Source organism: Lissotriton vulgaris, chromosome 8, assembly GCF_964263255.1.
Source record: "Lissotriton vulgaris chromosome 8, aLisVul1.2, whole genome shotgun sequence".
Taxonomy (NCBI): domain Eukaryota; kingdom Metazoa; phylum Chordata; class Amphibia; order Caudata; family Salamandridae; genus Lissotriton; species Lissotriton vulgaris.
The window spans coordinates 154173891-154195259 of NC_141696.1; the positions used below are offsets into that span (position 1 = coordinate 154173891).

General features: G+C 43.7%; 25 non-coding genes across 25 annotated transcripts; all 25 read right to left on the reverse strand.

Annotated features, from left to right (window-relative positions):
• Positions 1 to 207: 207 nt before the first annotated feature.
• TRNAL-AAG (transfer RNA leucine (anticodon AAG)) lies at positions 208 to 290 on the reverse strand. Its single transcript has one exon. It is a non-coding gene; the product is annotated as a tRNA-Leu (tRNA).
• Positions 291 to 481: 191 nt separating this feature from the next.
• TRNAL-CAG (transfer RNA leucine (anticodon CAG)) lies at positions 482 to 564 on the reverse strand. The gene has a single exon. It is a non-coding gene; the product is annotated as a tRNA-Leu (tRNA).
• Positions 565 to 1196: 632 nt separating this feature from the next.
• TRNAL-UAG (transfer RNA leucine (anticodon UAG)) lies at positions 1197 to 1279 on the reverse strand. Its single transcript has one exon. It is a non-coding gene; the product is annotated as a tRNA-Leu (tRNA).
• A 1024-nt stretch (positions 1280 to 2303) lies between these two features.
• TRNAL-AAG (transfer RNA leucine (anticodon AAG)) lies at positions 2304 to 2386 on the reverse strand. The gene has a single exon. It is a non-coding gene; the product is annotated as a tRNA-Leu (tRNA).
• A 191-nt stretch (positions 2387 to 2577) lies between these two features.
• TRNAL-CAG (transfer RNA leucine (anticodon CAG)) lies at positions 2578 to 2660 on the reverse strand. The gene has a single exon. It is a non-coding gene; the product is annotated as a tRNA-Leu (tRNA).
• Positions 2661 to 3292: 632 nt separating this feature from the next.
• TRNAL-UAG (transfer RNA leucine (anticodon UAG)) lies at positions 3293 to 3375 on the reverse strand. Its single transcript has one exon. It is a non-coding gene; the product is annotated as a tRNA-Leu (tRNA).
• Positions 3376 to 4399: 1024 nt separating this feature from the next.
• On the reverse strand, positions 4400 to 4482 carry TRNAL-AAG (transfer RNA leucine (anticodon AAG)). Its single transcript has one exon. It is a non-coding gene; the product is annotated as a tRNA-Leu (tRNA).
• Positions 4483 to 4673: 191 nt separating this feature from the next.
• TRNAL-CAG (transfer RNA leucine (anticodon CAG)) lies at positions 4674 to 4756 on the reverse strand. The gene has a single exon. It is a non-coding gene; the product is annotated as a tRNA-Leu (tRNA).
• A 632-nt stretch (positions 4757 to 5388) lies between these two features.
• On the reverse strand, positions 5389 to 5471 carry TRNAL-UAG (transfer RNA leucine (anticodon UAG)). Its single transcript has one exon. It is a non-coding gene; the product is annotated as a tRNA-Leu (tRNA).
• Positions 5472 to 6495: 1024 nt separating this feature from the next.
• TRNAL-AAG (transfer RNA leucine (anticodon AAG)) lies at positions 6496 to 6578 on the reverse strand. Its single transcript has one exon. It is a non-coding gene; the product is annotated as a tRNA-Leu (tRNA).
• A 191-nt stretch (positions 6579 to 6769) lies between these two features.
• TRNAL-CAG (transfer RNA leucine (anticodon CAG)) lies at positions 6770 to 6852 on the reverse strand. The gene has a single exon. It is a non-coding gene; the product is annotated as a tRNA-Leu (tRNA).
• A 1739-nt stretch (positions 6853 to 8591) lies between these two features.
• TRNAL-AAG (transfer RNA leucine (anticodon AAG)) lies at positions 8592 to 8674 on the reverse strand. The gene has a single exon. It is a non-coding gene; the product is annotated as a tRNA-Leu (tRNA).
• Positions 8675 to 8865: 191 nt separating this feature from the next.
• Positions 8866 to 8948, reverse strand: TRNAL-CAG (transfer RNA leucine (anticodon CAG)). The gene has a single exon. It is a non-coding gene; the product is annotated as a tRNA-Leu (tRNA).
• Positions 8949 to 9580: 632 nt separating this feature from the next.
• On the reverse strand, positions 9581 to 9663 carry TRNAL-UAG (transfer RNA leucine (anticodon UAG)). The gene has a single exon. It is a non-coding gene; the product is annotated as a tRNA-Leu (tRNA).
• A 1024-nt stretch (positions 9664 to 10687) lies between these two features.
• TRNAL-AAG (transfer RNA leucine (anticodon AAG)) lies at positions 10688 to 10770 on the reverse strand. The gene has a single exon. It is a non-coding gene; the product is annotated as a tRNA-Leu (tRNA).
• A 2012-nt stretch (positions 10771 to 12782) lies between these two features.
• On the reverse strand, positions 12783 to 12865 carry TRNAL-AAG (transfer RNA leucine (anticodon AAG)). Its single transcript has one exon. It is a non-coding gene; the product is annotated as a tRNA-Leu (tRNA).
• A 905-nt stretch (positions 12866 to 13770) lies between these two features.
• On the reverse strand, positions 13771 to 13853 carry TRNAL-CAG (transfer RNA leucine (anticodon CAG)). Its single transcript has one exon. It is a non-coding gene; the product is annotated as a tRNA-Leu (tRNA).
• A 632-nt stretch (positions 13854 to 14485) lies between these two features.
• Positions 14486 to 14568, reverse strand: TRNAL-UAG (transfer RNA leucine (anticodon UAG)). The gene has a single exon. It is a non-coding gene; the product is annotated as a tRNA-Leu (tRNA).
• A 1023-nt stretch (positions 14569 to 15591) lies between these two features.
• On the reverse strand, positions 15592 to 15674 carry TRNAL-AAG (transfer RNA leucine (anticodon AAG)). The gene has a single exon. It is a non-coding gene; the product is annotated as a tRNA-Leu (tRNA).
• A 191-nt stretch (positions 15675 to 15865) lies between these two features.
• Positions 15866 to 15948, reverse strand: TRNAL-CAG (transfer RNA leucine (anticodon CAG)). The gene has a single exon. It is a non-coding gene; the product is annotated as a tRNA-Leu (tRNA).
• Positions 15949 to 17687: 1739 nt separating this feature from the next.
• Positions 17688 to 17770, reverse strand: TRNAL-AAG (transfer RNA leucine (anticodon AAG)). The gene has a single exon. It is a non-coding gene; the product is annotated as a tRNA-Leu (tRNA).
• Positions 17771 to 17961: 191 nt separating this feature from the next.
• TRNAL-CAG (transfer RNA leucine (anticodon CAG)) lies at positions 17962 to 18044 on the reverse strand. The gene has a single exon. It is a non-coding gene; the product is annotated as a tRNA-Leu (tRNA).
• A 1739-nt stretch (positions 18045 to 19783) lies between these two features.
• On the reverse strand, positions 19784 to 19866 carry TRNAL-AAG (transfer RNA leucine (anticodon AAG)). Its single transcript has one exon. It is a non-coding gene; the product is annotated as a tRNA-Leu (tRNA).
• Positions 19867 to 20057: 191 nt separating this feature from the next.
• Positions 20058 to 20140, reverse strand: TRNAL-CAG (transfer RNA leucine (anticodon CAG)). The gene has a single exon. It is a non-coding gene; the product is annotated as a tRNA-Leu (tRNA).
• Positions 20141 to 20772: 632 nt separating this feature from the next.
• TRNAL-UAG (transfer RNA leucine (anticodon UAG)) lies at positions 20773 to 20855 on the reverse strand. Its single transcript has one exon. It is a non-coding gene; the product is annotated as a tRNA-Leu (tRNA).
• Positions 20856 to 21369: the final 514 nt, after the last annotated feature.

Sequence of the window (21369 nt, forward strand, 5' to 3'; positions counted from 1 at the left end):
TTAATAAAAGGGACTTTTTAAGCACCCCCCAAAAAACACATAAAACACCACGAGTGCTAGAAGAATATTATACGAGCTTGAAGACAGAATTGGGCAAATTAATTTGCAGTTGAAACTGAAGTTTGTTACTTATTCAGATATTATATGCACTGCCAATTTTTAGCTGAGATTCTAAAAGAACTCAGAGACAAAATGGACTTAAAGTTTTGTCAGAAGTGGGATTCGAACCCACGCCTCCAGGAGAGACTGCGGCCTTAACGCAGCGCCTTAGACCACTCGGCCATCCTGACCACATTTGCTTGATCATCTACAGAGAGGGAAAGATATTGTGAACCAAAAAAAGCACACAACTTAGGTCATGAGTGGCTAGAGCAAGAAAAAAACTCACTGCACTTTTCCAAGTAGACAACCATATAAGCCCATGTGAGGGAAATGATCTGATTTTTTCTCTCCCAAGAAAAAAGAAGAGTAAACACACAATTGTCAGAAGTGGGATTTGAACCCACGCCTCCAGAAGAGACTGCGACCTGAACGCAGCGCCTTAGACCACTCGGCCATCCTGACTTGCATTTGTGGAGCCTTCCACAGGCCAGACAGCCATGCAAGTGGGGTTCCGAAAAGGCATGCCCTCAATTTATTTATCCTATTATAAGTACTTCCAACAGATCTTTGAACAATCCATAGAGAGCAGTACCTATGAAGACCTCTTTAGACCTTTAAGGCGTACAAAGAGAAAGTGCTATTAACCAGCCACTTGAAAGGCCCAAAGCTGCTTTGAAATTGAGTCAACAGCCACCTCTTGGCTAGCTAAAGCAAATTCAACAAGGAATTTCAATGTCACAACATAGGGTGGGATACGCAAATCTAAGCAGCCCCTGATCACAGCCCTGAGGAAATTGCCGTAAGTGTGCTGGAGTCCAACTGTCTACCAGATGCTAGGCATTCTTCCATATTTGCATGGCCTGTCTGGCCAGGGCATACAAGAGCATGACTCTTCCAGATGAGCTCTTACATGGGTCCTATGCTCATATAGTAAGGACTGCACTTTGTCAGCAAGACTTTATACAACCGAAATATATGAGAAACCCCAGCTCTCTTGACTAGATGAGGACGGAATCACATCCCAGGTGAAGACCAACAGATGCAACTTCCATCAGATGTTAACCTGAAAAAGGAGATTACATCTCCAAAAGTCATGTCAGAAGTGGGATTCGAACCCACGCCTCCAGAGGAGACTGCAGCCTAAACACAGCGCCTTAGACCACTCGGCCATCCTGACAGTGCAGAGTCTTAAGAAATGTATAAAAGTCACTCAGAAATTTCTGCCTCCATGCAAGCCTGAAATAATTTAAACCTTCAAACACAAGGTGCAACTTTATGCACAGGACAATAAACACAGAAGATCACATGTGAAAGCATTTCATTTCACAGGTGTACAATTTTTATGCTTTTAAAATACCTCATACCTCTCACCAGCTATTTAGGGTCCTGTATCCTACTCACAAAATTACCTTGCCTGCGACCTCTCTCTCTACACAAACAACTACTGCACAGGAAGTAGGAAGGCAGAAGGTGGGGCATATTATGCAAATGTATGCTGTCATTGTGCCTTGCAGATTCATGCAGTATTTCTAGATCGTTGCTGGATACAAGAGAGCAGACCTTGTTTCAGATGAACTGTCCCTAGCAGGGAACGTCTGAGCACATGCAGTCTTTTGCTCTCTAGCCCCTGGCCTGGGACTTACCCTCACTGGCTGAGGCGTGAATTTCTGCATACCAACGTTGCATAGATGGTACGTTTGTGGTCGGTTTGGGATGGGTGGGAGGTCAAAAGCAGGGAAAAGTATGTCGCCTTCACTTCTAGTCTCCTCTTCTAGGCCAACCTGCCGTTCACTCACTCTGTCTTTGTTTCATTCTCTCCTTCCTCAACACCCCTTCTCACTCACTCGCTCTATCACTTGTGCTCTTTCCCCTTGCTCTGCATTTCATAGTGGAAACATCTCTTGAATGGAGCATTAGAAAATGAGGTTACATAAAATTAACAATCTACTTATTGGAAACCAAAAATATCACAAGACTGAATGTAACCCATTTCATTAATAAAAGGGACTTTTTAAGCACCCCCCAAAAAACACATAAAACACCACGAGTGCTAGAAGAATATTATACGAGCTTGAAGACAGAATTGGGCAAATTAATTTGCAGTTGAAACTGAAGTTTGTTACTTATTCAGATATTATATGCACTGCCAATTTTTAGCTGAGATTCTAAAAGAACTCAGAGACAAAATGGACTTAAAGTTTTGTCAGAAGTGGGATTCGAACCCACGCCTCCAGGAGAGACTGCGGCCTTAACGCAGCGCCTTAGACCACTCGGCCATCCTGACCACATTTGCTTGATCATCTACAGAGAGGGAAAGATATTGTGAACCAAAAAAAGCACACAACTTAGGTCATGAGTGGCTAGAGCAAGAAAAAAACTCACTGCACTTTTCCAAGTAGACAACCATATAAGCCCATGTGAGGGAAATGATCTGATTTTTTCTCTCCCAAGAAAAAAGAAGAGTAAACACACAATTGTCAGAAGTGGGATTTGAACCCACGCCTCCAGAAGAGACTGCGACCTGAACGCAGCGCCTTAGACCACTGGGCCATCCTGACTTGCATTTGTGGAACCTTCCACAGGCCAGACAGCCATGCAAGTGGGGTACCGAAAAGGCATGCCCTCAATTTATTTATCCTATTATAAGTACTTCCAACAGATCTTTGAACAATCCATAGAGAGCAGTACCTATGAAGAACTCTTTAGACCTTTAAGGCGTACAAAGAGAAAGTGCTATTAACCAGCCACTTGAAAGGCCCAAAGCTGCTTTGAAATTGAGTCAACAGCCACCTCTTGGCTAGCTAAAGCAAATTCAACAAGGAATTTCAATGTCACAACATAGGGTGGGATACGCAAATCTAAGCAGCCCCTGATCACAGCCCTGAGGAAATTGCCGTAAGTGTGCTGGAGTCCAACTGTCTACCAGATGCTAGGCATTCTTCCATATTTGCATGGCCTGTCTGGCCAGGGCATACAAGAGCATGACTCTTCCAGATGAGCTCTTACATGGGTCCTATGCTCATATAGTAAGGACTGCACTTTGTCAGCAAGACTTTATACAACCGAAATATATGAGAAACCCCAGCTCTCTTGACTAGATGAGGACGGAATCACATCCCAGGTGAAGACCAACAGATGCAACTTCCATCAGATGTTAACCTGAAAAAGGAGATTACATCTCCAAAAGTCATGTCAGAAGTGGGATTCGAACCCACGCCTCCAGAGGAGACTGCAGCCTAAACACAGCGCCTTAGACCACTCGGCCATCCTGACAGTGCAGAGTCTTAAGAAATGTATAAAAGTCACTCAGAAATTTCTGCCTCCATGCAAGCCTGAAATAATTTAAACCTTCAAACACAAGGTGCAACTTTATGCACAGGACAATAAACACAGAAGATCACATGTGAAAGCATTTCATTTCACAGGTGTACAATTTTTATGCTTTTAAAATACCTCATACCTCTCACCAGCTATTTAGGGTCCTGTATCCTACTCACAAAATTACCTTGCCTGCGACCTCTCTCTCTACACAAACAACTACTGCACAGGAAGTAGGAAGGCAGAAGGTGGGGCATATTATGCAAATGTATGCTGTCATTGTGCCTTGCAGATTCATGCAGTATTTCTAGATCGTTGCTGGATACAAGAGAGCAGACCTTGTTTCAGATGAACTGTCCCTAGCAGGGAACGTCTGAGCACATGCAGTCTTTTGCTCTCTAGCCCCTGGCCTGGGACTTACCCTCACTGGCTGAGGCGTGAATTTCTGCATACCAACGTTGCATAGATGGTACGTTTGTGGTCGGTTTGGGATGGGTGGGAGGTCAAAAGCAGGGAAAAGTATGTCGCCTTCACTTCTAGTCTCCTCTTCTAGGCCAACCTGCCGTTCACTCACTCTGTCTTTGTTTCATTCTCTCCTTCCTCAACACCCCTTCTCACTCACTCGCTCTATCACTTGTGCTCTTTCCCCTTGCTCTGCATTTCATAGTGGAAACATCTCTTGAATGGAGCATTAGAAAATGAGGTTACATAAAATTAACAATCTACTTATTGGAAACCAAAAATATCACAAGACTGAATGTAACCCATTTCATTAATAAAAGGGACTTTTTAAGCACCCCCCAAAAAACACATAAAACACCACGAGTGCTAGAAGAATATTATACGAGCTTGAAGACAGAATTGGGCAAATTAATTTGCAGTTGAAACTGAAGTTTGTTACTTATTCAGATATTATATGCACTGCCAATTTTTAGCTGAGATTCTAAAAGAACTCAGAGACAAAATGGACTTAAAGTTTTGTCAGAAGTGGGATTCGAACCCACGCCTCCAGGAGAGACTGCGGCCTTAACGCAGCGCCTTAGACCACTCGGCCATCCTGACCACATTTGCTTGATCATCTACAGAGAGGGAAAGATATTGTGAACCAAAAAAAGCACACAACTTAGGTCATGAGTGGCTAGAGCAAGAAAAAAACTCACTGCACTTTTCCAAGTAGACAACCATATAAGCCCATGTGAGGGAAATGATCTGATTTTTTCTCTCCCAAGAAAAAAGAAGAGTAAACACACAATTGTCAGAAGTGGGATTTGAACCCACGCCTCCAGAAGAGACTGCGACCTGAACGCAGCGCCTTAGACCACTGGGCCATCCTGACTTGCATTTGTGGAACCTTCCACAGGCCAGACAGCCATGCAAGTGGGGTACCGAAAAGGCATGCCCTCAATTTATTTATCCTATTATAAGTACTTCCAACAGATCTTTGAACAATCCATAGAGAGCAGTACCTATGAAGAACTCTTTAGACCTTTAAGGCGTACAAAGAGAAAGTGCTATTAACCAGCCACTTGAAAGGCCCAAAGCTGCTTTGAAATTGAGTCAACAGCCACCTCTTGGCTAGCTAAAGCAAATTCAACAAGGAATTTCAATGTCACAACATAGGGTGGGATACGCAAATCTAAGCAGCCCCTGATCACAGCCCTGAGGAAATTGCCGTAAGTGTGCTGGAGTCCAACTGTCTACCAGATGCTAGGCATTCTTCCATATTTGCATGGCCTGTCTGGCCAGGGCATACAAGAGCATGACTCTTCCAGATGAGCTCTTACATGGGTCCTATGCTCATATAGTAAGGACTGCACTTTGTCAGCAAGACTTTATACAACCGAAATATATGAGAAACCCCAGCTCTCTTGACTAGATGAGGACGGAATCACATCCCAGGTGAAGACCAACAGATGCAACTTCCATCAGATGTTAACCTGAAAAAGGAGATTACATCTCCAAAAGTCATGTCAGAAGTGGGATTCGAACCCACGCCTCCAGAGGAGACTGCAGCCTAAACACAGCGCCTTAGACCACTCGGCCATCCTGACAGTGCAGAGTCTTAAGAAATGTATAAAAGTCACTCAGAAATTTCTGCCTCCATGCAAGCCTGAAATAATTTAAACCTTCAAACACAAGGTGCAACTTTATGCACAGGACAATAAACACAGAAGATCACATGTGAAAGCATTTCATTTCACAGGTGTACAATTTTTATGCTTTTAAAATACCTCATACCTCTCACCAGCTATTTAGGGTCCTGTATCCTACTCACAAAATTACCTTGCCTGCGACCTCTCTCTCTACACAAACAACTACTGCACAGGAAGTAGGAAGGCAGAAGGTGGGGCATATTATGCAAATGTATGCTGTCATTGTGCCTTGCAGATTCATGCAGTATTTCTAGATCGTTGCTGGATACAAGAGAGCAGACCTTGTTTCAGATGAACTGTCCCTAGCAGGGAACGTCTGAGCACATGCAGTCTTTTGCTCTCTAGCCCCTGGCCTGGGACTTACCCTCACTGGCTGAGGCGTGAATTTCTGCATACCAACGTTGCATAGATGGTACGTTTGTGGTCGGTTTGGGATGGGTGGGAGGTCAAAAGCAGGGAAAAGTATGTCGCCTTCACTTCTAGTCTCCTCTTCTAGGCCAACCTGCCGTTCACTCACTCTGTCTTTGTTTCATTCTCTCCTTCCTCAACACCCCTTCTCACTCACTCGCTCTATCACTTGTGCTCTTTCCCCTTGCTCTGCATTTCATAGTGGAAACATCTCTTGAATGGAGCATTAGAAAATGAGGTTACATAAAATTAACAATCTACTTATTGGAAACCAAAAATATCACAAGACTGAATGTAACCCATTTCATTAATAAAAGGGACTTTTTAAGCACCCCCCAAAAAACACATAAAACACCACGAGTGCTAGAAGAATATTATACGAGCTTGAAGACAGAATTGGGCAAATTAATTTGCAGTTGAAACTGAAGTTTGTTACTTATTCAGATATTATATGCACTGCCAATTTTTAGCTGAGATTCTAAAAGAACTCAGAGACAAAATGGACTTAAAGTTTTGTCAGAAGTGGGATTCGAACCCACGCCTCCAGGAGAGACTGCGGCCTTAACGCAGCGCCTTAGACCACTCGGCCATCCTGACCACATTTGCTTGATCATCTACAGAGAGGGAAAGATATTGTGAACCAAAAAAAGCACACAACTTAGGTCATGAGTGGCTAGAGCAAGAAAAAAACTCACTGCACTTTTCCAAGTAGACAACCATATAAGCCCATGTGAGGGAAATGATCTGATTTTTTCTCTCCCAAGAAAAAAGAAGAGTAAACACACAATTGTCAGAAGTGGGATTTGAACCCACGCCTCCAGAAGAGACTGCGACCTGAACGCAGCGCCTTAGACCACTGGGCCATCCTGACTTGCATTTGTGGAACCTTCCACAGGCCAGACAGCCATGCAAGTGGGGTACCGAAAAGGCATGCCCTCAATTTATTTATCCTATTATAAGTACTTCCAACAGATCTTTGAACAATCCATAGAGAGCAGTACCTATGAAGAACTCTTTAGACCTTTAAGGCGTACAAAGAGAAAGTGCTATTAACCAGCCACTTGAAAGGCCCAAAGCTGCTTTGAAATTGAGTCAACAGCCACCTCTTGGCTAGCTAAAGCAAATTCAACAAGGAATTTCAATGTCACAACATAGGGTGGAATACTCAAATCTAAGCAGCCCCTGATCACAGCCCTGAGGAAATTGCCGTAAGTGTGCTGGAGTCCAACTGTCTACCAGATGCTAGGCATTCTTCCATATTTGCATGGCCTGTCTGGCCAGGGCATACAAGAGCATGACTCTTCCAGATGAGCTCTTACATAGGTCCTATGCTCATATAGTAAGGACTGCACTTTGTCAGCAAGACTTTATACAACCGAAATATATGAGAAACCCCAGCTCTCTTGACTAGATGAGGACGGAATCACATCCCAGGTGAAGACCAACAGATGCAACTTCCATCAGATGTTAACCTGAAAAAGGAGATTACATCTCCAAAAGTCATGTCAGAAGGTGGATTCGAACACACGTCTCCAGAGGAGACTGCGGCCTAAACACAGCACTTTAGACCACTCGGCCATCCTGACAGTGCAGAGTCTTAAGAAATGTATAAAAGTCACTCAGAAATTTCTGCCTCCATGCAAGCCTGAAATAATTTAAACCTTCAAACACAAGGTGCAACTTTATGCACAGGACAATAAACACAGAAGATCACATGTGAAAGCATTTCATTTCACAGGTGTACAATTTTTATGCTTTTAAAATACCTCATACCTCTCACCAGCTATTTAGGGTCCTGTATCCTACTCACAAAATTACCTTGCCTGCGACCTCTCTCTCTACACAAACAACTACTGCACAGGAAGTAGGAAGGCAGAAGGTGGGGCATATTATGCAAATGTATGCTGTCATTGTGCCTTGCAGATTCATGCAGGAATTCTAGATCCTTGCTGGATACAAGAGAGCCGACCTTGTTTCAGATCAACTGTCCCTAGCAGGGAACGTCTGAGCACATGCAGTCTTTTGCTCTCTATCCCCTGGCCTGGGACTTACCCTCACTGGCTGAGGCGTGAATTACTGCATACCAACGTTGCATAGATGGTACGTTTGTGGTCGGTTTGGGATGGGTGGGAGGTCAAAAGCATGGAAAAGTATGTCGCCTTCACTTCTAGTCTCCTCTTCTAGGCCTACCTGCCGTTCACTCACTCTGTCTTTGTTTCATTCTCTCCTTCCTCAACACCCCTTCTCACTCACTCGCTCTATCACTTGTGCTCTTTCCCCTTGCTCTGCATTTCATAGTGGAAACATCTCTTGAATGGAGCATTAGAAAATGAGGTTACATAAAATTAACAATCTACTTATTGGAAACCAAAAATATCACAAGACTGAATGTAACCCATTTCATTAATAAAAGGGACTTTTTAAGCACCCCCCAAAAAACACATAAAACACCACGAGTGCTAGAAAAATATTATACGAGCTTGAAGACAGAATTGGGCAAATTAATTTGCAGTTGAAACTGAAGTTTGTTACTTATTCAGATATTATATGCACTGCCAATTTTTAGCTGAGATTCTAAAAGAACTCAGAGACAAAATGGACTTAAAGTTTTGTCAGAAGTGGGATTCGAACCCACGCCTCCAGGAGAGACTGCGGCCTTAACGCAGCGCCTTAGACCACTCGGCCATCCTGACCACATTTGCTCGATCATCTACAGAGAGGGAAAGATATTGTGAACCAAAAAAAGCACACATCTTAGGTCATGAGTGGCTAGAGCAAGAAAAAAACTCACTGCACTTTTCCAAGTAGACAACCGTATAAGCCCATGTGAGGGAAATGATCAGATTTTTTCTCTCTCAAGAAAAAAGTAGAGTAAACACACAATTGTCAGAAGTGGGATTTGAACCCACGCCTCCAGAGGAGACTGCGACCTGAACGCAGCTCCTTAGACCACTCGGCCATCCTGACTTGCATTTGTGGAACCTTCCACAGGCCAGACAGCCATGCAAGTGGGGTACCGAAAAGGCATGCCCTCAATTTATTTATCCTATTATAAGTACTTCCAACAGATCTATGACCAATCCATAGAGAGCAGTACCTATGAAGAACTCTTTAGACCTTTAAGGCGTACAAAGAGAAAGTGCTATTAACCAGCCACTTGAAAGGCCCAAAGCTGCTTTGAAATTGAGTCAACAGCCACCTCTTGGCTAGCTAAAGCAAATTCAACAAGGAATTTCAATGTCACAACATAGGGTGGGATACGCAAATCTAAGCAGCCCCTGATCACAGCCCTGAGGAAATTGCCGTAAGTGTGCTGGAGTCCAACTGTCTACCAGATGCTAGGCATTCTTCCATATTTGCATGGCCTGTCTGGCCAGGGCATACAAGAGCATGACTCTTCCAGATGAGCTCTTACATGGGTCCTATGCTCATATAGTAAGGACTGCACTTTGTCAGCAAGACTTTATACAACCGAAATATATGAGAAACCCCAGCTCTCTTGACTAGATGAGGACGGAATCACATCCCAGGTGAAGACCAACAGATGCAACTTCCATCAGATGTTAACCTGAAAAAGGAGATTACATCTCCAAAAGTCATGTCAGAAGTGGGATTCGAACCCACGCCTCCAGAAGAGACTGCGGCCTAAACACAGCGCCTTAGACCACTCGGCCATCCTGACAGTGCAGAGTCTTAAGAAATGTATAAAAGTCACTCAGAAATTTCTGCCTCCATGCAAGCCTGAAATAATTTAAACCTTCAAACACAAGGTGCAACTTTATGCACAGGACAATAAACACAGAAGATCACATGTGAAAGCATTTCATTTCACAGGTGTACAATTTTTATGCTTTTAAAATACCTCATACCTCTCACCAGCTATTTAGGGTCCTGTATCCTACTCACAAAATTACCTTGCCTGCGACCTCTCTCTCTACACAAACAACTACTGCACAGGAAGTAGGAAGGCAGAAGGTGGGGCATATTATGCAAATGTATGCTGTCATTGTGCCTTGCAGATTCATGCAGGAATTCTAGATCCTTGCTGGATACAAGAGAGCCGACCTTGTTTCAGATCAACTGTCCCTAGCAGGGAACGTCTGAGCACATGCAGTCTTTTGCTCTCTATCCCCTGGCCTGGGACTTACCCTCACTGGCTGAGGCGTGAATTACTGCATACCAACGTTGCATAGATGGTACGTTTGTGGTCGGTTTGGGATGGGTGGGAGGTCAAAAGCAATGAAAAGTATGTCGCCTTCACTTCTAGTCTCCTCTTCTAGGCCTACCTGCCGTTCACTCACTCTGTCTTTGTTTCATTCTCTCCTTCCTCAACACCCCTTCTCACTCACTCGCTCTATCACTTGTGCTCTTTCCCCTTGCTCTGCATTTCATAGTGGAAACATCTCTTGAATGGAGCATTAGAAAATGAGGTTACATAAAATTAACAATCTACTTATTGGAAACCAAAAATATCACAAGACTGAATGTAACCCATTTCATTAATAAAAGGGACTTTTTAAGCACCCCCCAAAAAACACATAAAACACCACGAGTGCTAGAAGAATATTATACGAGCTTGAAGACAGAATTGGGCAAATTAATTTGCAGTTGAAACTGAAGTTTGTTACTTATTCAGATATTTTATGCACTGCCAATTTTTAGCTGAGATTCTAAAAGAACTCAGAGACAAAATGGACATAAAGTTTTGTCAGAAGTGGGATTCGAACCCACGCCTCCAGGAGAGACTGCGGCCTTAACGCAGCGCCTTAGACCACTCGGCCATCCTGACCACACGTTGCTTGATCATCTACAGAGAGGGAAATATATTGTGAACCAAAAAAAGCACACATCTTAGGTCATGAGTGGCTAGAGCAAGAAAAAAACTCACTGCACTTTTCCAAGTAGACAACCATATAAGCCCATGTGAGGGAAATGATCTGATTTTTTCTCTCCCAAGAAAAAAGTAGAGTAAACACACAATTGTCAGAAGTGGGATTTGAACCCACGCCTTCAGAAGAGACTCGACCTGAACGCAGCGCCTTAGACCACTCAGCCATCCTGACTTGCATTTGTGCAACCTTCCACAGGCCAGACAGCCATGCAAGTGGGGTACCGAAAAGGCATGCCCTCAATTTATTTATCCTATTATAAGTACTTCCAACAGATCTTTGAACAATCCATAGAGAGCAGTACCTATGAAGAACTCTTTAGACCTTTAAGGCGTACAAAGAGAAAGTGCTATTAACCGCCACTTGAAAGGCCCAAAGCTGCTTTGAAATTGAGTCAACAGCCACCTCTTGGTTAGCTAAAGCAAATTCAACAAGGAACTTCAATGTCACAACATAGGGTGGAATACGCAAATCTAAGCAGCCCCTGATCACAGCCCTGAGGAAATTGCCGTAAGTGTGCTGGAGTCCAACTGTCTACCAGATGCTAGGCATTTTTCTATATTTGCATGGCCTGTCTGGCCAGGGCATACAAGAGCATGACTCTTCCAGATGAGCTCTTACATGGGTCCTATGCTCATATAGTAAGGACTGCACTTTGTCAGCAAGACTTTATACAACCGAAATATATGAGAAACCCCAGCTCTCTTGACTAGATGAGGACGGAATCACATCCCAGGTGAAGACCAACAGATGCAACTTCCATCAGATGTTAACCTGAAAAAGGAGATTACATTTCCAAAAGTCATGTCAGAAGTGGGATTCGAACCTACGCCTCCAGAGGAGACTGCGGCCTAAACACAGCGACTTAGACCACTCGGCTTTCCTGACAGTGCAGAGTCTTAAGAAATGTATAAAAGTCACTCAGAAATTTCTGCCTCCATGCAAGCCTAAAATAATTTAAACCTTCAAACACAAGGTGCAACTTTATGCACAGGACAATAAACACAGAAGATCACATGTGAAAGCATTTCATTTCACAGGTGTACAATTTTTATGCTTTTAGAATACCTCATACCTCTCACCAGCTATTTAGGGTCCTGTATCCGACTCACAAAATTACCTTGCCTGCGACCTCTCTCTCTACACAAACAACTACTGCACAGGAAGTAGGAAGGCAGAAGGTGGGGCATATTATGCAAATGTATGCTGTCATTGTGCCTTGCAGATTCATGCAGGATTTCTAGATCCTTGCTGGATACAAGAGAGCAGACCTTGTTTCAGATCAACTGTCCCTAGCAGGGAACGTCTGAGCACATGCAGTCTTTTGCTCTCTAGCCCCTGGCCTGGGACTCACCCTCACTGGCTGAGGCGTGAATTTCTGCATACCAACGTTGCATAGATGGTACGTTTGTGGTCGGTTTGGGATGGGTGGGAGGTCAAAAGCAATGAAAAGTATGTCGCCTTCACTTCTAGTCTCCTCTTCTAGGCCTACCTGCCGTTCACTCACTCTGTCTTTGTTTCATTCTCTCCTTCCTCAACACCCCTTCTCACTCACTCGCTCTATCACTTGTGCTCTTTCCCCTTGCTCTGCATTTCATAGTGGAAACATCTCTTGAATGGAGCATTAGAAAATGAGGTTACATAAAATTAACAATCTACTTATTGGAAACCAAAAATATCACAAGACTGAATGTAACCCATTTCATTAATAAAAGGGACTTTTTAAGCACCCCCCAAAAAACACATAAAACACCACGAGTGCTAGAAGAATATTATACGAGCTTGAAGACAGAATTGGGCAAATTAATTTGCAGTTGAAACTGAAGTTTGTTACTTATTCAGATATTTTATGCACTGCCAATTTTTAGCTGAGATTCTAAAAGAACTCAGAGACAAAATGGACATAAAGTTTTGTCAGAAGTGGGATTTGAACCCACGCCTCCAGGAGAGACTGCGGCCTTAACGCAGCGCCTTAGACCACTCGGCCATCCTGACCACACGTTGCTTGATCATCTACAGAGAGGGAAATATATTGTGAACCAAAAAAAGCACACATCTTAGGTCATGAGTGGCTAGAGCAAGAAAAAAACTCACTGCACTTTTCCAAGTAGACAACCATATAAGCCCATGTGAGGGAAATGATCTGATTTTTTCTCTCCCAAGAAAAAAGTAGAGTAAACACACAATTGTCAGAAGTGGGATTTGAACCCACGCCTTCAGAAGAGACTCGACCTGAACGCAGCGCCTTAGACCACTCAGCCATCCTGACTTGCATTTGTGCAACCTTCCACAGGCCAGACAGCCATGCAAGTGGGGTACCGAAAAGGCATGCCCTCAATTTATTTATCCTATTATAAGTACTTCCAACAGATCTTTGAACAATACATAGAGAGCAGTACCTATGAAGAACTCTTTAGACCTTTAAGGCGTACAAAGAGAAAGTGCTATTAACCGCCACTTGAAAGGCCCAAAGCTGCTTTGAAATTGAGTCAACAGCCACCTCTTGGTTAGCTAAAGCAAATTCAACAAGGAATTTCAATGTCACAACATAGGGTGGAATACGCAAATCTAAGCAGCCCCTGATCACAGCCCTGAGGAAATTGCCGTAAGTGTGCTGGAGTCCAACTGTCTACCAGATGCTAGGCATTCTTTCATATTTGCATGGCCTGTCTGGCCAGGGCATACAAGAGCATGACTCTTCCAGATGAGCTCTTACATGGGTCCTATGCTCATATAGTAAGGACTGCACTTTGTCAGCAAGACTTTATACAACCGAAATATATGAGAAACCCCAGCTCTCTTGACTAGATGAGGACGGAATCACATCCCAGGTGAAGACCAACAGATGCAACTTCCATCAGATGTTAACCTGAAAAAGGAGATTACATCTCCAAAAGTCATGTCAGAAGTGGGATTCGAACCCACGCCTCCAGAGGAGACTGCGGCCTGAACGCAGCGCCTTAGACCACTCGGCCATACTGACTTGCATTTGTGGAACCTTCCACAGGCCAGACAGCCATGCAAGTGGGGTACCGAAAAGGCATGCCCTCAATTTATTTATCCTATTATAAGTACTTCCAACAGATCTTTGAACAATCCATAGAGAGCAGTACCTATGAAGAACTCTTTAGACCTTTAAGGCGTACAAAGAGAAAGTGCTATTAACCAGCCACTTGAAAGGCCCAAAGCTGCTTTGAAATTGAGTCAACAGCCACCTCTTGGCTAGCTAAAGCAAATTCAACAAGGAATTTCAATGTCACAACATAGGGTGGAATACGCAAATCTAAGCAGCCCCTGATCACAGCCCTGAGGAAATTGCCGTAAGTGTGCTGGAGTCCAACTGTCTACCAGATGCTAGGCATTCTTCCATATTTGCATGGCCTGTCTGGCCAGGGCATACAAGAGCATGACTCTTCCAGATGAGCTCTTACATGGGTCCTATGCTCATATAGTAAGGACTGCACTTTGTCAGCAAGACTTTATACAACCGAAATATATGAGAAACCCCAGCTCTCTTGACTAGATGAGGACGGAATCACATCCCAGGTGAAGACCAACAGATGCAACTTCCATCAGATGTTAACCTGAAAAAGGAGATTACATCTCCAAAAGTCATGTCAGAAGTGGGATTCGAACCCACGCCTCCAGAGGAGACTGCGGCCTAAACACAGCGCCTTAGACCACTCGGCCATCCTGACAGTGCAGAGTCTTAAGAAATGTATAAAAGTCACTCAGAAATTTCTGCCTCATGCAAGCCTGAAATAATTTAAACCTTCAAACACAAGGTGCAACTTTATGCACAGGACAATAAACACAGAAGATCACATGTGAAAGCATTTCATTTCACAGGTGTACAATTTTTATGCTTTTAAAATACCTCATACCTCTCACCAGCTATTTAGGGTCCTGTATCCTACTCACAAAATTACCTTGCCTGCGACCTCTCTCTCTACACAAACAACTACTGCACAGGAAGTAGGAAGGCAGAAGGTGGGGCATATTATGCAAATGTATGCTGTCATTGTGCCTTGCAGATTCATGCAGTATTTCTAGATCGTTGCTGGATACAAGAGAGCAGACCTTGTTTCAGATGAACTGTCCCTAGCAGGGAACGTCTGAGCACATGCAGTCTTTTGCTCTCTAGCCCCTGGCCTGGGACTTACCCTCACTGGCTGAGGCGTGAATTTCTGCATACCAACGTTGCATAGATGGTACGTTTGTGGTCGGTTTGGGATGGGTGGGAGGTCAAAAGCAGGGAAAAGTATGTCGCCTTCACTTCTAGTCTCCTCTTCTAGGCCAACCTGCCGTTCACTCACTCTGTCTTTGTTTCATTCTCTCCTTCCTCAACACCCCTTCTCACTCACTCGCTCTATCACTTGTGCTCTTTCCCCTTGCTCTGCATTTCATAGTGGAAACATCTCTTGAATGGAGCATTAGAAAATGAGGTTACATAAAATTAACAATCTACTTATTGGAAACCAAAAATATCACAAGACTGAATGTAACCCATTTCATTAATAAAAGGGACTTTTTAAGCACCCCCCAAAAAACACATAAAACACCACGAGTGCTAGAAGAATATTATACGAGCTTGAAGACAGAATTGGGCAAATTAATTTGCAGTTGAAACTGAAGTTTGTTACTTATTCAGATATTATATGCACTGCCAATTTTTAGCTGAGATTCTAAAAGAACTCAGAGACAAAATGGACTTAATGTTTTGTCAGAAGTGGGATTCGAACCCACGCCTCCAGGAGAGACTGCGGCCTTATCGCAGCGCCTTAGACCACTCGGCCATCCTGACCACATGTGCTTGATCATCTATAGAGAGGGAAAGATATTGTGAACCAAAAAAAGCACACAACTTAGGTCATGAGTGGCTAGAGCAAGAAAAAAACTCACTGCACTTTTCCAAGTAGACAACCATATAAGCCCATGTGAGGGAAATGATCTGATTTTTTCTCTCCCAAGAAAAAAGAAGAGTAAACACACAATTGTCAGAAGTGGGATTTGAACCCACATCTCCAGAAGAGACTGCGACCTGAACGCAGCGCCTTAGACCACTCGGCCATCCTGACTTGCATTTTCGGAACCTTCCACAGGCCAGACAGCCATGCAAGTGGGGTACCGAAAAGGCATGCCCTCAATTTATTTATCCTATTATAAGTACTTCCAACAGATCTTTGAACAATCCATAGAGAGCAGTACCTATGAAGAACTCTTTAGACCTTTAAGGCGTACAAAGAGAAAGTGCTATTAACCAGCCACTTGAAAGGCCCAAAGCTGCTTTGAAATTGAGTCAACAGCCACCTCTTGGCTAGCTAAAGCAAATTCAACAAGGAATTTCAATGTCACAACATAGGGTGGAATACGCAAATCTAAGCAGCCCCTGATCACAGCCCTGAGGAAATTGCCGTAAGTGTGCTGGAGTCCAACTGTCTACCAGATGCTAGGCATTCTTCCATATTTGCATGGCCTGTCTGGCCAGGGCATACAAGAGCATGACTCTTCCAGATGAGCTCTTACATGGGTCCTATGCTCATATAGTAAGGACTGCACTTTGTCAGCAAGACTTTATACAACCGAAATATATGAGAAACCCCAGCTCTCTTGACTAGATGAGGACGGAATCACATCCCAGGTGAAGACCAACAGATGCAACTTCCATCAGATGTTAACCTGAAAAAGGAGATTACATCTCCAAAAGTCATGTCAGAAGTGGAATTCGAACCCACGCCTCCAGAGGACACTGCGGCCTAAACACAGCACTTTAGACCACTCGGCCATCCTGACAGTGCAGAGTCTTAAGAAATGTATAAAAGTCACTCAGAAATTTCTGCCTCCATGCAAGCCTGAAATAATTTAAACCTTCCAACACAAGGTGCAACTTTATGCACAGGACAATAAACACAGAAGATCACATGTGAAAGCATTTCATTTCACAGGTGTACAATTTTTATGCTTTTAAAATACCTCATACCTCTCACCAGCTATTTAGGGTCCTGTATCCTACTCACAAAATTACCTTGCCTGCGACCTCTCTCTCTACACAAACAACTACTGCACAGGAAGTAGAAAGGCAGAAGGTGGGGCATATTATGCAAATGTATGCTGTCATTGTGCCTTGCAGATTCATGCAGGAATTCTAGATCCTTGCTGGATACAAGAGAGCAGACCTTGTTTCAGATCAACTGTCCCTAGCAGGGAACGTCTGAGCACATGCAGTCTTTTGCTCTCTATCCCCTGGCCTGGGACTTACCCTCACTGGCTGAGGCGTGAATTACTGCATACCAACGTTGCATAGATGGTACGTTTGTGGTCGGTTTGGGATGGGTGGGAGGTCAAAAGCATGGAAAAGTATGTCGCCTTCACTTCTAGTCTCCTCTTCTAGGCCTACCTGCCGTTCACTCACTCTGTCTTTGTTTCATTCTCTCCTTCCTCAACACCCCTTCTCACTCACTCGCTCTATCACTTGTGCTCTTTCCCCTTGCTCTGCATTTCATAGTGGAAACATCTCTTGAATGGAGCATTAGAAAATGAGGTTACATAAAATTAACAATCTACTTATTGGAAACCAAAAATATCACAAGACTGAATGTAACCCATTTCATTAATAAAAGGGACTTTTTAAGCACCCCCCAAAAAACACATAAAACACCACGAGTGCTAGAAGAATATTATACGAGCTTGAAGACAGAATTGGGCAAATTAATTTGCAGTTGAAACTGAAGTTTGTTACTTATTCAGATATTATATGCACTGCCAATTTTTAGCTGAGATTCTAAAAGAACTCAGAGACAAAATGGACTTAAAGTTTTGTCAGAAGTGGGATTCGAACCCACGCCTCCAGGAGAGACTGCGGCCTTAACGCAGCGCCTTAGACCACTCGGCCATCCTGACCACATTTGCTTGATCATCTACAGAGAGGGAAAGATATTGTGAACCAAAAAAAGCACACATCTTAGGTCATGAGTGGCTAGAGCAAGAAAAAAACTCACTGCACTTTTCCAAGTAGACAACCATATAAGCCCATGTGAGGGAAATGATCAGATTTTTTCTCTCTCAAGAAAAAAGTAGAGTAAACACACAATTGTCAGAAGTGGGATTTGAACCCACGCCTCCAGAAGAGACTGCGACCTGAACGCAGCGCCTTAGACCACTCGGCCATCCTGACTTGCATTTGTGGAACCTTCCACAGGCCAGACAGCCATGCAAGTGGGGTACCGAAAAGGCATGCCCTCAATTTATTTATCCTATTATAAGTACTTCCAAAAGATCTTTGAACAATCCATAGAGAGCAGTACCTATGAAGAACTCTTTAGACCTTTAAGGCGTACAAAGAGAAAGTGCTATTAACCAGCCACTTGAAAGGCCCAAAGCTGCTTTGAAATTGAGTCAAAAGCCACCTCTTGGCTAGCTAAAGCAAATTCAACAAGGAATTTCAATGTCACAACATAGGGTGGAATACGCAAATCTAAGCAGTCCCTGATCACAGCCCTGAGGAAATTGCCGTAAGTGTGCTGGAGTCCAACTGTCTACCAGATGCTAGGCATTCTTCCATATTTGCATGGCCTGTCTGGCCAGGGCATACAAGAGCATGACTCTTCCAGATGAGCTCTTACATGGGTCCTATGCTCATATAGTAAGGACTGCACTTTGTCAGCAAGACTTTATACAACCGAAATATATGAGAAACCCCAGCTCTCTTGACTAGATGAGGACGGAATCACATCCCAGGTGAAGACCAACAGATGCAATTTCCATCAGATGTTAACCTGAAAAAGGAGATTACATCTCCAAAAGTCATGTCAGAAGTGAGATTCGAACCCACGCCTCCAGAGGAGACTGCTGCCTAAACACAGCTCCTTAGCCCACTCGGCCATCCTGACAGTGCAGAGTCTTAAGAAATGTATAAAAGTCACTCAGAAATTTCTGCCTCCATGCAAGCCTGAAATAATTTAAACCTTCAAACACAAGGTGCAACTTTATGCACAGGTCAATAAACACAGAAGATCACATGTGAAAGCATTTCATTTCACAGGTGTACAATTTTTATGCTTTTAGAATACCTCATACCTCTCACCAGCTATTTAGGGTCCTGTATCCTACTCACAAAATTACCTTGCCTGCGACCTCTCTCTCTACACAAACAACTACTGCACAGGAAGTAGGAAGGCAGAAGGTGGGGCATATTATGCAAATGTATGCTGTCATTGTGCCTTGCAGATTCATGCAGGATTTCTAGATCCTTGCTGGATACAAGAGAGCAGACCTTGTTTCAGATCAACTGTCCCTAGCAGGGAACGTCTGAGCACATGCAGTCTTTTGCTCTCTAGCCCCTGGCCTGGGACTTACCCTCACTGGCTGAGGCGTGAATTTCTGCATACCAACGTTGCATAGATGGTACGTTTGTGGTCGGTTTGGGATGGGTGGGAGGTCAAAAGCAGGGAAAAGTATGTCGCCTTCACTTCTAGTCTCCTCTTCTAGGCCTACCTGCCGTTCACTCACTCTGTCTTTGTTTCATTCTCTCCTTCCTCAACACCCCTTCTCACTCACTCGCTCTATCACTTCTGCTCTTTCCCCTTGCTCTGCATTTCATAGTGGAAACATCTCTTGAATGGAGCATTAGAAAATGAGGTTACATAAAATTAACAATCTACTTATTGGAAACCAAAAATATCACAAGACTGAATGTAACCCATTTCATTAATAAAAGGGACTTTTTAAGCACCCCCCAAAAAAAACATAAAACACCACGAGTGCTAGAAGAATATTATACGAGCTTGAAGACAGAATTGGGCAAATTAATTTGCAGTTGAAACTGAAGTTTGTTACTTATTCAGATATTATATGCACTGCCAATTTTTAGCTGAGATTCTAAAAGAACTCAGAGACAAAATGGACTTAAAGTTTTGTCAGAAGTGGGATTCGAACCCACGCCTCCAGGAGAGACTGCGGCCTTAACGCAGCGCCTTAGACCACTCGGCCATCCTGACCACATTAGCTTGATCATCTACAGAGAGGAAAAGATATTGTGAACCAAAAAAAGCACACATCTTAGGTCATGAGTGGCTAGAGCAAGAAAAAAACTCACTGCACTTTTCCAAGCAGACAACCATATAAGCCATTGTGAGGGAAATGATCTGATTTTTTCTCTCTCAAGAAAAAAGTAGAGTAAACACACAATTGTCAGAAGTGGGATTTGAACCCACGCCTCCAGAGGAGACTGCGACCTGAACGCAGCGCCTTAGACCACTCGGCCATCCTGACTTGCATTTGTGGAACCTTCCACAGGCCAGACAGCCATGCAAGTGGGGTACCGAAAAGGCATGCCCTCAATTTATTTATCCTATTATAAGTACTTCCAACAGATCTATGACCAATCCATAGAGAGCAGTACCTATGAAGAACTCTTTAGACCTTTAAGGCGTACAAAGAGAAAGTGCTATTAACCAGCCACTTGAAAGGCCCAAAGCTGCTTTGAAATTGAGTCAACAGCCACCTCTTGGCTAGCTAAAGCAAATTCAACAAGGAATTTCAATGTCACAACATAGGGTGGGATACGCAAATCTAAGCAGCCCCTGATCACAGCCCTGAGGAAATTGCCGTAAGTGTGCTGGAGTCCAACTGTCTACCAGATGCTAGGCATTCTTCCATATTTGCATGGCCTGTCTGGCCAGGGCATACAAGAGCATGACTCTTCCAGATGAGCTCTTACATGGGTCCTATGCTCATATAGTAAGGACTGCACTTTGTCAGCAAGACTTTATACAACCGAAATATATGAGAAACCCCAGCTCTCTTGACTAGATGAGGACGGAATCACATCCCAGGTGAAGACCAACAGATGCAACTTCCATCAGATGTTAACCTGAAAAAGGAGATTACATCTCCAAAAGTCATGTCAGAAGTGGGATTCGAACCCACGCCTCCAGAGGAGACTGCGGCCTAAACACAGCGCCTTAGACCACTCGGCCATCCTGACAGTGCAGAGTCTTAAGAAATGTATAAAAGTCACTCAGAAATTTCTGCCTCCATGCAAGCCTGAAATAATTTAAACCTTCAAACACAAGGTGCAACTTTATGCACAGGACAATAAACACAGAAGATCACATGTGAAAGCATTTCATTTCACAGGTGTACAATTTTTATGCTTTTAAAATACCTCATACCTCTCACCAGCTATTTAGGGTCCTGTATCCTACTCACAAAATTACCTTGCCTGCGACCTCTCTCTCTACACAAACAACTACTGCACAGGAAGTAGGAAGGCAGAAGGTGGGGCATATTATGCAAATGTATGCTGTCATTGTGCCTTGCAGATTCATGCAGTATTTCTAGATCGTTGCTGGATACAAGAGAGCAGACCTTGTTTCAGATGAACTGTCCCTAGCAGGGAACGTCTGAGCACATGCAGTCTTTTGCTCTCTAGCCCCTGGCCTGGGACTTACCCTCACTGGCTGAGGCGTGAATTTCTGCATACCAACGTTGCATAGATG